A 12,787-nucleotide genomic window follows, 5' to 3' on the forward strand; every position below is an offset into this window, starting at 1 on the left:
GACCAGGACATTTCATCTGAATTCAGTGATGGTGGAAAAAAAAAAAAAAAAAAAGTGAACTTGTAATAAATTGGAACTTCAAATAAATATTATGTATTGTGTTAATAAAGAAAAAGAAAAACCTCATGCTGGTGTGCAGGAATGGATCACAGAGAGGTCAAGGAAGAGGAGGCTCTCTGTGTTCCCCCTACTGATGCTGGCATTTATCCTCCCAATGGCCCAGTGATTGGAATGCAGAGCTTATGGCAGGATCAGTGTGCTTCCATCCAATGGCAGCCTTTCTGGCTTGTCACCCATTTTGCTGTCTTTTCCTCACCCCCATCCACATAGCAGTGGGGAGTGGTTTCTACTGTGTGGGCACCAACCACTAGTAGGTCTCTATCTTTTGTTGTCTGGAATCTATGCCATGGGCCTGGCCCTTTCTCCTGGTTCAATCTTACCGAGAGAATTTATCCAGGACAACATTTTTGGGGATCCTTTCATTAGGATTTCCTTCTCTACACTTCTTTCTTGGTGATAGGGTATTGTGCTTGTCACATAAATCTTCCTTTATATGCCTGTGCCAACAGGGGAAGCCTGGGGGTCAATGCCTAATCAGAGGGCTGCATGATTCCCATTTGGAGGAGACTGAGCCCCAGGTGGTTGTCCCTTGCCTCCTAAATGCTGTGCTGCTGTGCTTTCTGTCCTGTATGCTTTCATTTTCTTGATGATGGTAGGTGCTTAGTCCTTGTGTAGCTGGGGATGGAGCTGTGGGGCTTTGGTGCTAGGGCTGCATTCTTTGGCTGCCAGTTTTCACTGTGTGGAAGAAGGGACTGAGGATTGGGTGGATGCAGTTGGGGGAGGGTGTGTTGGAGTGTTTCAAGTGTGGCCTATGGGGCTGCTGCTTGTACTTGTCAGAGAACCCTTTTGCCTCTGGCAAGATTCTAGGAACTTGTCTGGAACCCCAGCCCAGGCCATCTGTGGTACCAGGCATGCTTGGCTTTTCCTTCACTTTCCTGGGGCCTTCAGTTGGGGCCATCCCCTCTGTTGAGGGCCTGAATAGAATAAAAAGGAAGATGAAGGGCTAATTTATTCTTTCTCTCAGGCCTTTGGATTGGACTAAATTTTACCAGGAATTTTCTTGGTTTTTCAGCTTGCTGGCAGCATATCATGGGACTTCTTGGCCTCTGTAATCATGAGCCAATTCCTATTAAATCTCCCCTCCTCTTAACTCATCTGTCTTTCTCTTTCTTCTGTTGGTTCTGTTTCTGTGGAGAACACTAACTAGTATACTGAGTGACCACTGAAGTGTTCCTAGATGTGAAAATTGGGGTATTAATTCTCATCCCCTCCAGGTGGTTTGCATACATATATAGTAGGTGTGGAGAACAGATACCTTCTTGCACTTATGTGAGTCAGTATTGGGATAGAAAACTTTAAAAGGGCATAGTTATATCTTAGCCATCTTTTTATACTGAATTTCTTTTCATGTTTAGGATCTCAAGCAGAAGTTGCACCCCGTCCATTAGTTGCTTGAACCAGCCCCAAAGAGTAAATGAACCACAGTGGGAATGATGGGGAACTGAGAAAATAAGTCACACAAGAGACAATAGATTACATGAAAGACAAAGAAATAGGATTGGGTGGTCTGATGCAGCTGGTGACAGCAGCCCCACTGAATGGTGTGAACAGCTTTATTTATATAGTACCTAAACAAGGCTGCTTATATTAACAATGTGGGAAATCAGAAGGAAAGCTAGTGGGAATATTTTCCTCTTACAAGGCTGAGGGGAAGTAACAGGGTAAGTAAAAGGAGTTTTATCATAAACAGTATTCTTTTTTTTTTTTTTTTTTTTGGCCGGGGCTGGGTTTGAACCCACCACCTCCGGCATATGGGGCTGGCACCCTACTCCTTTGGGCCATAGGCACCGCCCCATAAACAGTATTCTTAATAACATGAATCTTAGTACATGGAGTAAAGATCAACTTTAGAGAAAGAAGGTGATATGCTTTTAGGCAAAAGATAGGAAAGTATGCAGAAGCTACATGACTTCTAGCAGGGGGAGTGAGGAGAAAGAACTGTTGTTTTAGGAAGGGAGGGGAAGCAGTTGGGGGTTGGTCCTTGAAAGAACCTCTCAGGCTGAGGGGGTATTACCCCTTCACAATCTGCCCTCCACAGTCCTTTTCTCAGTGGCTGTTTCACTGTTCTGATTGAATCGCCCATGCTTGTGGTCTTGCCTCAGATAATTAGGGGATGAGATTCAAGGGGTAGAAACTTAAGTGGGATCTGCCCCACCGCCACTCATGCCTCCTTAGAGTTTTGAAAATGTGAGCTAATAAAATACCATTTTTGCCTTTTTAACTGACCTGAAGAGGGAGAATCCCAAAGGCCTCCAAACTCAAGAGCATGACAGTAGAACCTCATGAAGTGCATTCTTGGGATTTGAAATCGGAGTTGGCATAAATTATCCTGGGATTCCAGATAAGTGGAAGTTAAGGGTTTGTTGTGATACAAGTTTGATTTTTTCATTGAGGTCCTTTATCCAGCATGATTCATCTGTTTGGGTGGAGCTGGTGTAGACCAGGACATTTCATCTGAATTCAGTGATGGTGAAATTATTACTATGGTGATCATGCTCCCATGAATGCAGTGAAGGTTCAGGGTTTTGGGTTTTTACTTTTTTTTTTTTTGAAACAAAGTCTCACTATGTCGCCCTCAGTAGAGTGTCATGGCATCACAGCTCACAGCAACCTCAAACTCTTGGGCTTAAGCGATTCTCTTGCCTTAGCCTCCCATGTAGCTGGAACTATAGGTGCCTGCTACAATGCATGGCTATTTTTTTTTTTTGTAGTTGTCATTGTTGTTTAGCAGGCCCGGGCCAGGTTCAGACCTGCCAGCCTTGGTGTATGTGGCCAGGGCCCTAATCACTGTGCTATGGGTGCCAAGCCATGAAGGTTCAGTTTTAAGAGTAGGGGCTGGGGCAGGGCATAGTGGCTCACATCTATAATTCCAGCACTTGGAAGCCAAGACAGGTGGATTGCTTGAGCTCATGAGTTTGAGATCAGCCAGAAAAAGAGTGAGATCCTGTTTCTACTAAAAATTGAAAAACTATCTGCATGTTGTAGCACCCTGTAGTCCTAGCTACTTAGGAGGCTGCGGCAAGAGGATAGCTCAAGCCCAAAGTTTGAGGTTGCTGTGGGCTATGATGTCACAACATTCTACCCAGGGTGACAGTGAGACTCTGTTTCAAAAAAAAAAAAAAAATAGTAGAGGCTGGGCTGAAGAGCAACTTTAAGCTCATAAATGCAGATCCCCTTGGGCAGAATCTGCTTTAATGGATGATAGGACAATGCTCTCCGACCTTGGCTGGCCCTGAATAGCTGAGCCAACATACAGAATCCAGAATCTCTGGAAAGAGCATTGGTGTTGATAAATTTAGCCTGATAGAATTTTAAGCCTATCTTCCCAAATTTAAAACTCAAGATTTATTCCCCAGTATTCACCAGACTTGTGATGTAAATTTTTAAAAATGGTGTGTATAAACTTTATAATTTCAAGTTTGCCTTTGGGATTTGACCTGTTGAAATGCTGGGTCATAGGTCTGGACCAGTGAGGGTGAAGATGGAAAATGAGAACAGACCTGATTCATTCCCCAAATATTCACCATACAATAAAAATTTTGTAAAATGTTGTCTAAACTTTCTAATTTAAAGTTTGCCTTTGGGATCGGACCTGTTGAAATGCTGAGATATGGGTCTAATGCAATGAGGATGGAGAATGAGGAGAGATCTGATTTATGATTTACAAAATCCTCAGTTATGTAAAATGGTGTATAAAGTTTCTAATTTAAAGTTTGCCTTTGGGATTGAACCTGTTGAAATGCTGGGATATAGGTCTAGACCAATGAGGGTGAGGATGGAGAATGAGGAGAATCAACTTAATTGTGGAAGGCAACTCCTTGAGCAAGGTCCTTCTCCCAGTCTCCTCATGGAGAATCTGTTCTGGTGCCCGAGGGAGACTCAGTGGTATTTGGATTAGAGATTACTCAGAATCATCTGAATCTATTCCATTTGTCAGGGTCCCAATCCTCCTAACTAATGCATTAACCTGAAATTTAGATAAAGCAGTGATGCCTTTGGAAATTGCCAAGATCAAAATTTGAGTTTGCTATTTTACAGTCTTTGCTCTGAAATTTCAACAGATAAAAGTCTTGTGGAAATCATCAAATTTCCCTGGTGATTTCAGCTAATCATCTTTTTAGTACGCTTCTACCTCAATTAGAAGCTACTAGCCCATCCTATGGTCTTGAATTTCTAAGTTCCATCATAATGTGCTAAGCAGTGGGCAAAGCCCAACTTCAGGATACCACAGATCATTAAATATAATGCTGCTGCATTTAATAATAGCTTCCTTCTTGATATCTTTAGACCCAATAAAGACAACCCATTTCAGTTCCAATTTACTGGAGGGTAATTAGGCCACATTTAGGATACCAACTTGAGCCAGAGTTCTTTCTTCCAAACAATAAAATTCAACTGACTAAGTCTTTAAACAAGGAATTAGCTTGTTAAATATACTAAGTAGTTGATAAACTATGCGAGAAAACCAGGAATATAGATGTGAGAACTATGTTTCTGTGATCCTTTCGCAACAATTTTGGAATATTATCATTAAAATTTATCATTCCGAAGACTTAGTCCCACTGGCAGAACTCATACCAGTGATGCCAAAGGTATCAAATATTTTGCTTCAGTCATTTCAAAGAACCTGATACTCCCATGGCCATTTATTATTGAGATGTTTGAAATCTTTAAATATGTTCACTATGTCACAGTGGTCATATAAGAACAAAATTTTCATAGGGATAAAGTAGAACTGTATTATAGGCATACGCACTTTAGCTGCCTCAGGGGGAGGAAGTTTCCTAATTTCTTATTTGGGATGACTAAATAATGTGTGAAACTATTAATATGTAGAAAGTATTCAAAAGGGTGTTCTGTGGATGCCAGAAGTCCACTAGAAAACACACAAGGGAAACATGAAACAAAATTTATTGAGGAAGAGAACACAAGACTTACAGAGTAAGAAAGCAGAATACATTCCCCATAGACAGCAAACAGGCTTCCATTGCCAGGACAAGTAGGCATGCTTTTTTTTTATGCATCAAGTACCAGAAAAGTACAACGTGTCCTAAACTGTGATTGATAATCCTAAGACAGGAGAATCTATAGATTGTTTTATAATCCTAGTGCCTAGAACTATGTCTGATCTATAGGGGAAGCTTGGGATCTACTTTTTTGTTTTTTCAGACAGCGTCTCATGATGTCACCCTGGGTACAGTGCTGTGGCATCATAGCTCTCAGCAACCAAAAACTCTTGGACTGAAGTGATCTTCTTGCCTCAGTTTTTCATTTTTGGTAGAGATGGGGTCTCTCTCTTGCTCAAGCTGGTCTCAAACTCCTGAGTTCAGGAAAAATACTCACCTTGGCCTCCCAAAATGCTAGGATTATAGTTGCAACCCATCACGCCCAGCCGGAGATACACTTGAATTAATGGATGTTGATATTTCTACCAAAATTTTCTTCTATCACGTTGGCCTTCATAAGCTACCTAGTCCTTTTTAAAAAATACAAATTACAACATGCACTATATTATAGAATTAAGTGTTCTTTTGATATTTCTCAAATACTTATGATTAAAAGAGTAACTTAGAGATATTTAGAATATTTTTTTTTTTTTTTTTTTAGAGACAGTCTCACTTTATTGCCCTTGGTAGAGTGCCATGGTGTTACATAGCTCTCAGCAACCTCCAACTCCTGGGCTTGAGCGATTCTCTTGCCTCAGCCTCCCAAGTAGCTGGAACTACAGGTGCCCGCCACAATGCCTGGCTATTTTTTTGTTGCAATTTGGCCAAGGCCAAGTTTGACCCGCCACCCTCTATATATGGGGCTGGCGCCCTACCCACTGAGCCACAGGCACCGCCCTAGAATATTCTTATTTGTATATTTTATATTATTTATTTAATAAACACTTTCCTAGTTGCATTTTGAAGAATATATGTTAAATCATCCCAGATTATAACTCTCTTTATAATACACACTGTCGGCTCGGCGCCTATAGCTCAACCGGCTAAGGCGCCAGCCACGTACACCTAAGGTGGCGGGTTCGAATCCCCAGCCCGGACCCGCCAAACAACAATGACGGCTGCAACCAAAAAATGGCCGGGCGTTGTGGCGGGCGCCTGTGGTCCCAGCTACTTGGGAGGCGGAGGCAGGAGACTCGTTTGAGCCCAGGAGTTGGAGGTTGCTGTGAGCTGTAATGCCACGGCACTCTGCCCAGGGGGACAGCTTGAGGCTCTGTCTCAAAAAAAAAAATAATACACACTGTCAGCAAACTCAACAAGGCAATTTGGATAAAGGGAAAAAGAATGAACATTACCATGTTTAATCTGTGTATAGATGTCAGAAAGTAACGTGGACAAAGTTTCACCAAGTAACTTCTAAATGTTATTTTCTCAGTATACTTATTACCTTAAAAAATCTAATCACCATGAATGAAAATGGCGTATTATAACTCATATCACAGAAAATAATTTTCCCCACAAATGGTGAAATTCCATAGATGACAACTATTGAAAAAGGACGTTTTAGAAGATCAGACTTACAAATGTGCTATGTGTAAATACACTCACTTTTTTTTTTTTTGAGACAGTCTCACTCAAGTTGCCCTGGGGTTGAGGGCTATGACAGTATAGTGCACAGCAACCTCAAACTCTTGGGCTCAAGATCCTCTTGCCCTCTGAGTAGCTGAGAATACAGATGTCTGCCACAATACCTGGCTATTGACTCAGGCAATCCACCTGCCCTTGGCCTCCCAGTGTGCTGGGATTACAGGTGCAAGCCACTGTTCCCAGCCCCACTCACCATTTCTTAACTCCTATAATACTAGAAGGTACTGAGAACTGCAGTTAGAAGTAAATGATTAAGTACTAAAATGATTAAGCATATATATATATATTTTTAAACAACCATTAATTTTTTTTTTATTGTTGCAGTTTGGCAGGGCCGGGTTTGAACCCACCACCCTTGGCATATGGGGCTGGCACCCTACACACACTGAACCACAGGTGCCACCCAAGTATATTTTCATCATTCAAAATTATCATCCATCCAGATCAGAGCTTAAACATTATAGGTAAATATCTAGTATCATTTTATTCTTTGATTAAATACTGGGTTCATATACATATTAGTTTTTTCATGTATCTTCATGAGTAAAATTTTTCTGGAATGTGATGTTCAAGATCTACCTAAGTCTGGGGCAGCACCTGTGGCTCAAAAGGAGTAGGGCGCCGGCCCCATATGCCGGAGGTGGCAGGTTCTAAACCGAGCCATGGCCAAAAACTGAAAAAAAAAAAAAAAGCTCACAAATTTTCCATAGGATTTCCTGTGGCCTTTAGGGTGTGGCTTATACAATTATCTAATCTTACATGATTTTTTTTTTTAATTGCAATGACTTTAGTGGCTTTCCAAGCCCCCCAAAGGGTCTCCTTAGACAGGGCTGGTACCCCAGTCAACCATCTTCACAGTGGAGTCCTAATTACTTGATTCTGTTTTGTAGATCACAAAGGTTCCTTCCAATGATCTCTTCTTTCATTTCCTCAAATCAGCTTACACATTTTGAAAGTATATCCATCACTAGGGACCATAACATCTTCCTTATTCACCCTCCTCTTCTTACACAGAGTTTGAGGTGATGTATTTTGGTCTCCTACTTTGTGTTTGAAGTAGATTGCTTCTTCCTCTTTGCTATCATTAATCTTTTCATTATTTTCTTATTTCTCTTAGCACAATCAGGGCATAACATATTATCTTCTAGGCCCGGAGATGGGGAAATGCAGGCTGGTAACAGGAAGAGGGAAATCATCCTCTTGGGAGTGGCAGGCACCCAGGCCTCACCTGCATGAAACTGTAGGCGGACCCAACCCTCTGTGTCTGCTGGGAGAGCCTCGCCATGGATCACACACCACCTGAGGCCAGAAGCTGTTGTCAAAAAGGCCTCAGCAGAAACAGGAATGGACCGTAAATTCACAGTCTTAGGCTGACCAGCTTTGGCAGCAATCCTTGCCCATGATGCCAATACAGATTCCTGAGCTGATGTTATCACTTCCACTCTATCCATCTTTTCTGTTTTCTCACTCGTCTTGGACCTTTCCTGAGGTCTTGCTCTCTTGGTCTCTGCCTTGAGTTTCCTTGAACATGAATGTAATCTGGCCTCCTTTGGTGTTTCAGGAATTTCACATTTCTGTTCAGGAAAGGCATGCGCCTGAAGCCTCAGAAAAACTTCTGTTTTCTTGCCATCAGTACTCAATTTGAGTTGCTGGCACCAGTTCCTCAAAGTGTCTCGGCACACATCATTAATAGGAGGCAATACAGTTGGCAAAGGAACAGGTTTTTTACATCTAGCTTTTCGGATAGGTTTTGATCGTTTATTTGTTAGAGGTAGATGAACTTCATTGTGTTTCTGGAGATTGTTCAGTTTGACATCAGAAGTTGAAGAAACAGTCGGTTCCATTTGTTCATTACTTGAATCATCTTTAACTGGAACCAATGTCAAAATCACACTTTCTTCATCATCTATTTCCTCAGAGAAATTCTTCCGGCTGCTACCATGATTTGAGTCTGACATTTTTTCAGCAGGACCTGGGGGAGGAAAAGCCAGCAATGGTAAAGACAGGTGTGGTTTACTTCTTTTAATTTCTCTAATCTTATATGATTTTTAAAAAATGTTTTTCTAGTTTTTGGTTATTTTTGAAATGTATTTTAATAGTGTATTATTAGAAAATAAGCCATCTTTATATAAAAGTTATGTCTAACAATTTGCATATTTGCATTATCATTGTAAAATACATACTTTCTAAACAGATAGTTATATCTTCTCTTTTTTTTTTTGGAGGCAGTCTCACTCTATCCCCTTGAGTAGAGTGCAGTGGCATCATAACTCACAGCAACCTCAAACTCTTCAGCTCAAGAGATCCTCTTGCCTCAGCCTCCCAAGTAGCTGGGATTACAGGCACTGGCCACAACATCCAACTAGTTATTTTATTTAGAAGAGATGGTCTCTTGCTCTTGCTCAGGCTGGTCTAGAACTCCTGAACTCAGGCAATCCACTCACCTCCACCTCCCAGAGTGCTAGGATTATAGGCATGAGCCACTGTGCCCGGTCCATTTCTTCTTTATTATGATGTGGTAGTGGCACTGGCAAAGCCTAGTAAAAGTTTTCTTCACTTGGCAGCGCCTGTGGCTCAATGGGTAGGGCGCCAGCCCCATATCCTGAGGGTGGCGAGTTCAAACCCAGCCCTAGCCAAACTGCAACAGAAAACTAGCCAGGTGTTCTAGCAGGCGCCTGTGGTCCCAGCTACTCGGGAGGCTGAGGCAAGAGAATCACCTAAGCCCAGGAGTTGGAGGTTGCTGTGAGCTGTGTGGTGCCACGGCACTCTACAGAGGGCGACAAAGTGAGACTGTCTCTACCAAAAAAAAAAGACTTTTCTTTGCCATTGGGAGGAGTGGCTCGTGCCTATAATCCTAGCACTCTAGGAGGCCTACGCAGGTGGATCATTCAAGAGCAGCCTAAACAAGAGCAAGACCCTGTCTTTACTAAAAGTTGGAAAATTAGCCAGGCACTGCATCAGGCTCCTGTAGTCCCAGCTACTTGGGTGACTAAGGGAAGAGGATCACTTAAGCCCAAGAATTTAAGGTTACTGTGAGCTAGGATGCTAGGGCACCCTACCCAGGGCAAAGTGAGACACTGTGTCTCAAAAAAAAGTTTTCTTCAAAGAAACAGATTTTGGTAAAAACCTGTTTTGTTTCTTATTCCATCATTTCTATTTTATTTCAGAAAGCCTTTCCATAGATCCATTTGAATTATTATAATATTGTATGGTCCCAAATATTTATTGAATTAAATAATAAGATATTATTATTATTTGGGACCATACAATAAGATATTATTATTATTTAATTCAATAAATATTTGGAACCATACAATATTATAGGCACTGCAGGAGGCTGAGGCAAGAGCAGCACTTAAGCCCAGGAGTTTGAGGTTGCTGTGAGCTATGATGACACAGCACTCTACCGAGGGTGACATAGTGAGACTCTGTCTCAAAAAAAAAATAAATTATAGGCACTGTACTAAGTGCTGGAGAGACAGTAGTGACAACAAATAAACTACCCTCAATCGTCTTGATTTTATATAGAAAGCAACATGTATTAAGAACTATTTTGGTTGTATCATAGGAGCTGAAATACAGGGGGGTCTTGTTCTCATTACACAGTCTGTAATTTCATATTTTATTTCTGCTATAATCCAAGAATTGTTTATATAAATAGTGCTAAATTTTCAAGAGGTCAGAATTCATTTGGCCATGCATTTACTAATTTCTGAATTTTAACTGTGGTGAAAAATGGATTATATGACATTTGGCTTTAGAAATTTGTTAGAGACAAACTACTTCCAAATGTCTATTAAAAATAAAGTTGCTCAACACCCAACAACCCCACTTCCAAGGATTTCTTTATAGTATGCATTTTTTGACGCAGCATATGAATTTAATACTGGTTCAAGGCTTTCTTACATTTCTTGTGTTTTACTGGTTTTTCTTTAGAATTAACATTCTAGTGTTCCATAAGACTCAAGTAGAAATGACATATTTGTCTACATACGTATACCCTTAAAGTTCTCCTCTCATAGAAATGGGTTAGTACTAATACTATGATAGTCATTATTTAAATCTCTACCCCATTCAGCCCTTATGATTGAGTGAATAAGGAGATACAGATACTTTCCAGAAAATATGTAGAACATATTCAACATACTGAAACCAAGACATGCCAAATTAGTTGTATGACATAGTTCAAGGATTTTCTATATTAATTATATAACAAAAACTAGCCTCTGATAGGATTTTTGTGGAAGTGCAATAAGATTTTGGTAATGATGATGGAAGGTTTTCTATGTGAATTAAATACAAATTCTTTATGCAACATCTCTGGTAAGTTTTTTTTTTTTTTTTTTTTTGAGACAGTCTCACTGTATTGTCCTCGGTAGAATGTGGTGACCTCACAGCCCACAGCAACCTCAAACTCTTGGGCTTAAGTGATTCTCTTGCCTCAGCCTCCCAAGTAGCTGGAACTATAGGCACGCGCCACAATGCCCAGCTATTTTTTGTTGTTGTTGTAGTTGTCGTTATTTGGCAGGCCCAGGCCAGGTTCTAGGCCACCAGCCCTGGTATATGTGGCCAGCATCCTAGCCACTGAGCTACAGGCACCAAGCCTGGTAAGGATGTTTTAAAAATCATAAAATTTTATTCTGATATTCCGTAACTTGTGACTCATCAGTACATTTTTTCTGTATTTGCATTATGAATTCTCTGCTCCTGCATGTATTGTGTACCCTGTCAAAAGGCCTTCCACTATTACTTACATTTCTGGTATTCTCTCAAGAGAAGAAATTAATGACATCAATTGATGAATAAAAAAGCTTTTCCTATGTTTTTATATCATAAGATTTCACAAGGGTGAAATAAAGTGGGAGCTCGGAGAAAATGCTGTCTTAAAATCTTTTTATTTACGGGATTCTCCAAAAGGATAAATATTCTGGTGTTGAGTGCAGTTTGAATCATGACTAAAGGTGTTTCCATAGTCTGTACATTCATAGACATTCTCACCCTTGTGAACTTTCTGTTCAGTAAAATATAAATGGGAATGGTGACTAAAGATCTGGCTACTTTTCTTACATTCATGGGATTCTGCATGAGAATGAATTTTCCTATGTCGTGTTAAGCTGTGAGCCCTAGATAAAGGATTTCCTACATTCTTTACATACATAGGGTTCCTCACCAGTATGCATTCTCTGATGTCAAGTAAGTTGTGAACCCCAGCGAAAGGCTTTTCCACATTCTTCACATTTGTACATTCTCTTTCCAGTATGAATTTTCTGATGTTAACTTCTGAACCACGGAAAAAGATCTTTTCCACATTCTTTTTTTTCCCCCACATTCTTTACATTTATAATTTCTCTCACCAGTATGAACTTTCCAATGTCAATTGAACTCTGAGCCTTATAGAAAGGTCTTTCCACATTCCTTACATTTATAGTATTTCCTCTCATTATGCATTTTCTCATGCTGAGCAAGATATGAAGCCCAAAAAAAGTCTTCCCACATTGCTTATTCATAAGGTTTCCTGCTGGCATGAATTTGTTGATGTTGAGCAAGGTGTGAGCTCCAGATATGAGATGTGAGGCTTTCCGACATTTCTCACATTCATAGGTTTTCCTACCAAAATGAACATTCTGATGTTGAGGAAGATTTGAACCACAAATTCATACTGTATGAATTCTTTGATGTTGAGTTAGGTGTGGGCCACGAGTAAAAGCTTTTCCATACTCTTTACATTCATATGGTTTTCACCAGTGTGAATTCTCTAATGTCAAGTAAGGTCTGAGCCACAACTAAAGGCCTTCCCACATTCCTTACATTCATACGATTTCTAACCAGTATGAATTTGCTTATGGACACTAAGTTGTGAATGAAATCTAAAGGCCTTCCCACATTCCTTACAAATAAAAGGTTTCTCACCTGTGTGAATTCTCTTATGACCAGTAAGACCTGAACACAAACTAAAAGCCTTCCTACATTCTTTACATTCATATGTTTTCTTTTTCTTTTTTTTTTTGACGGAGCCTCAAGCCATCCCCCTGGGTAGAGTGCCATGGCATCACGCTCACAGCAACCTCCAACTCCTG

General features: G+C 40.5%; 1 protein-coding gene and 1 pseudogene across 1 annotated transcript in view; one reads left to right on the plus strand and one right to left on the minus strand.

The window, feature by feature from the left end:
* Positions 1–12,787, plus strand: part of LOC100944645 (zinc finger protein 850-like) — a gene marked incomplete at its 5' end in the record, with an annotated part of 127,647 nt that overhangs the window by 57,418 nt on the left and 57,442 nt on the right. The window lies entirely within an intron of this gene.
* Positions 7,516–12,787, minus strand: part of LOC105887599 — a 9,694-nt pseudogene continuing 4,422 nt past the window's right edge.

This window comes from Otolemur garnettii, unplaced genomic scaffold (assembly GCF_000181295.1).
Source record: "Otolemur garnettii isolate 467f Iridium unplaced genomic scaffold, OtoGar3 scaffold00100, whole genome shotgun sequence".
Lineage (NCBI taxonomy): Eukaryota > Metazoa > Chordata > Mammalia > Primates > Galagidae > Otolemur > Otolemur garnettii.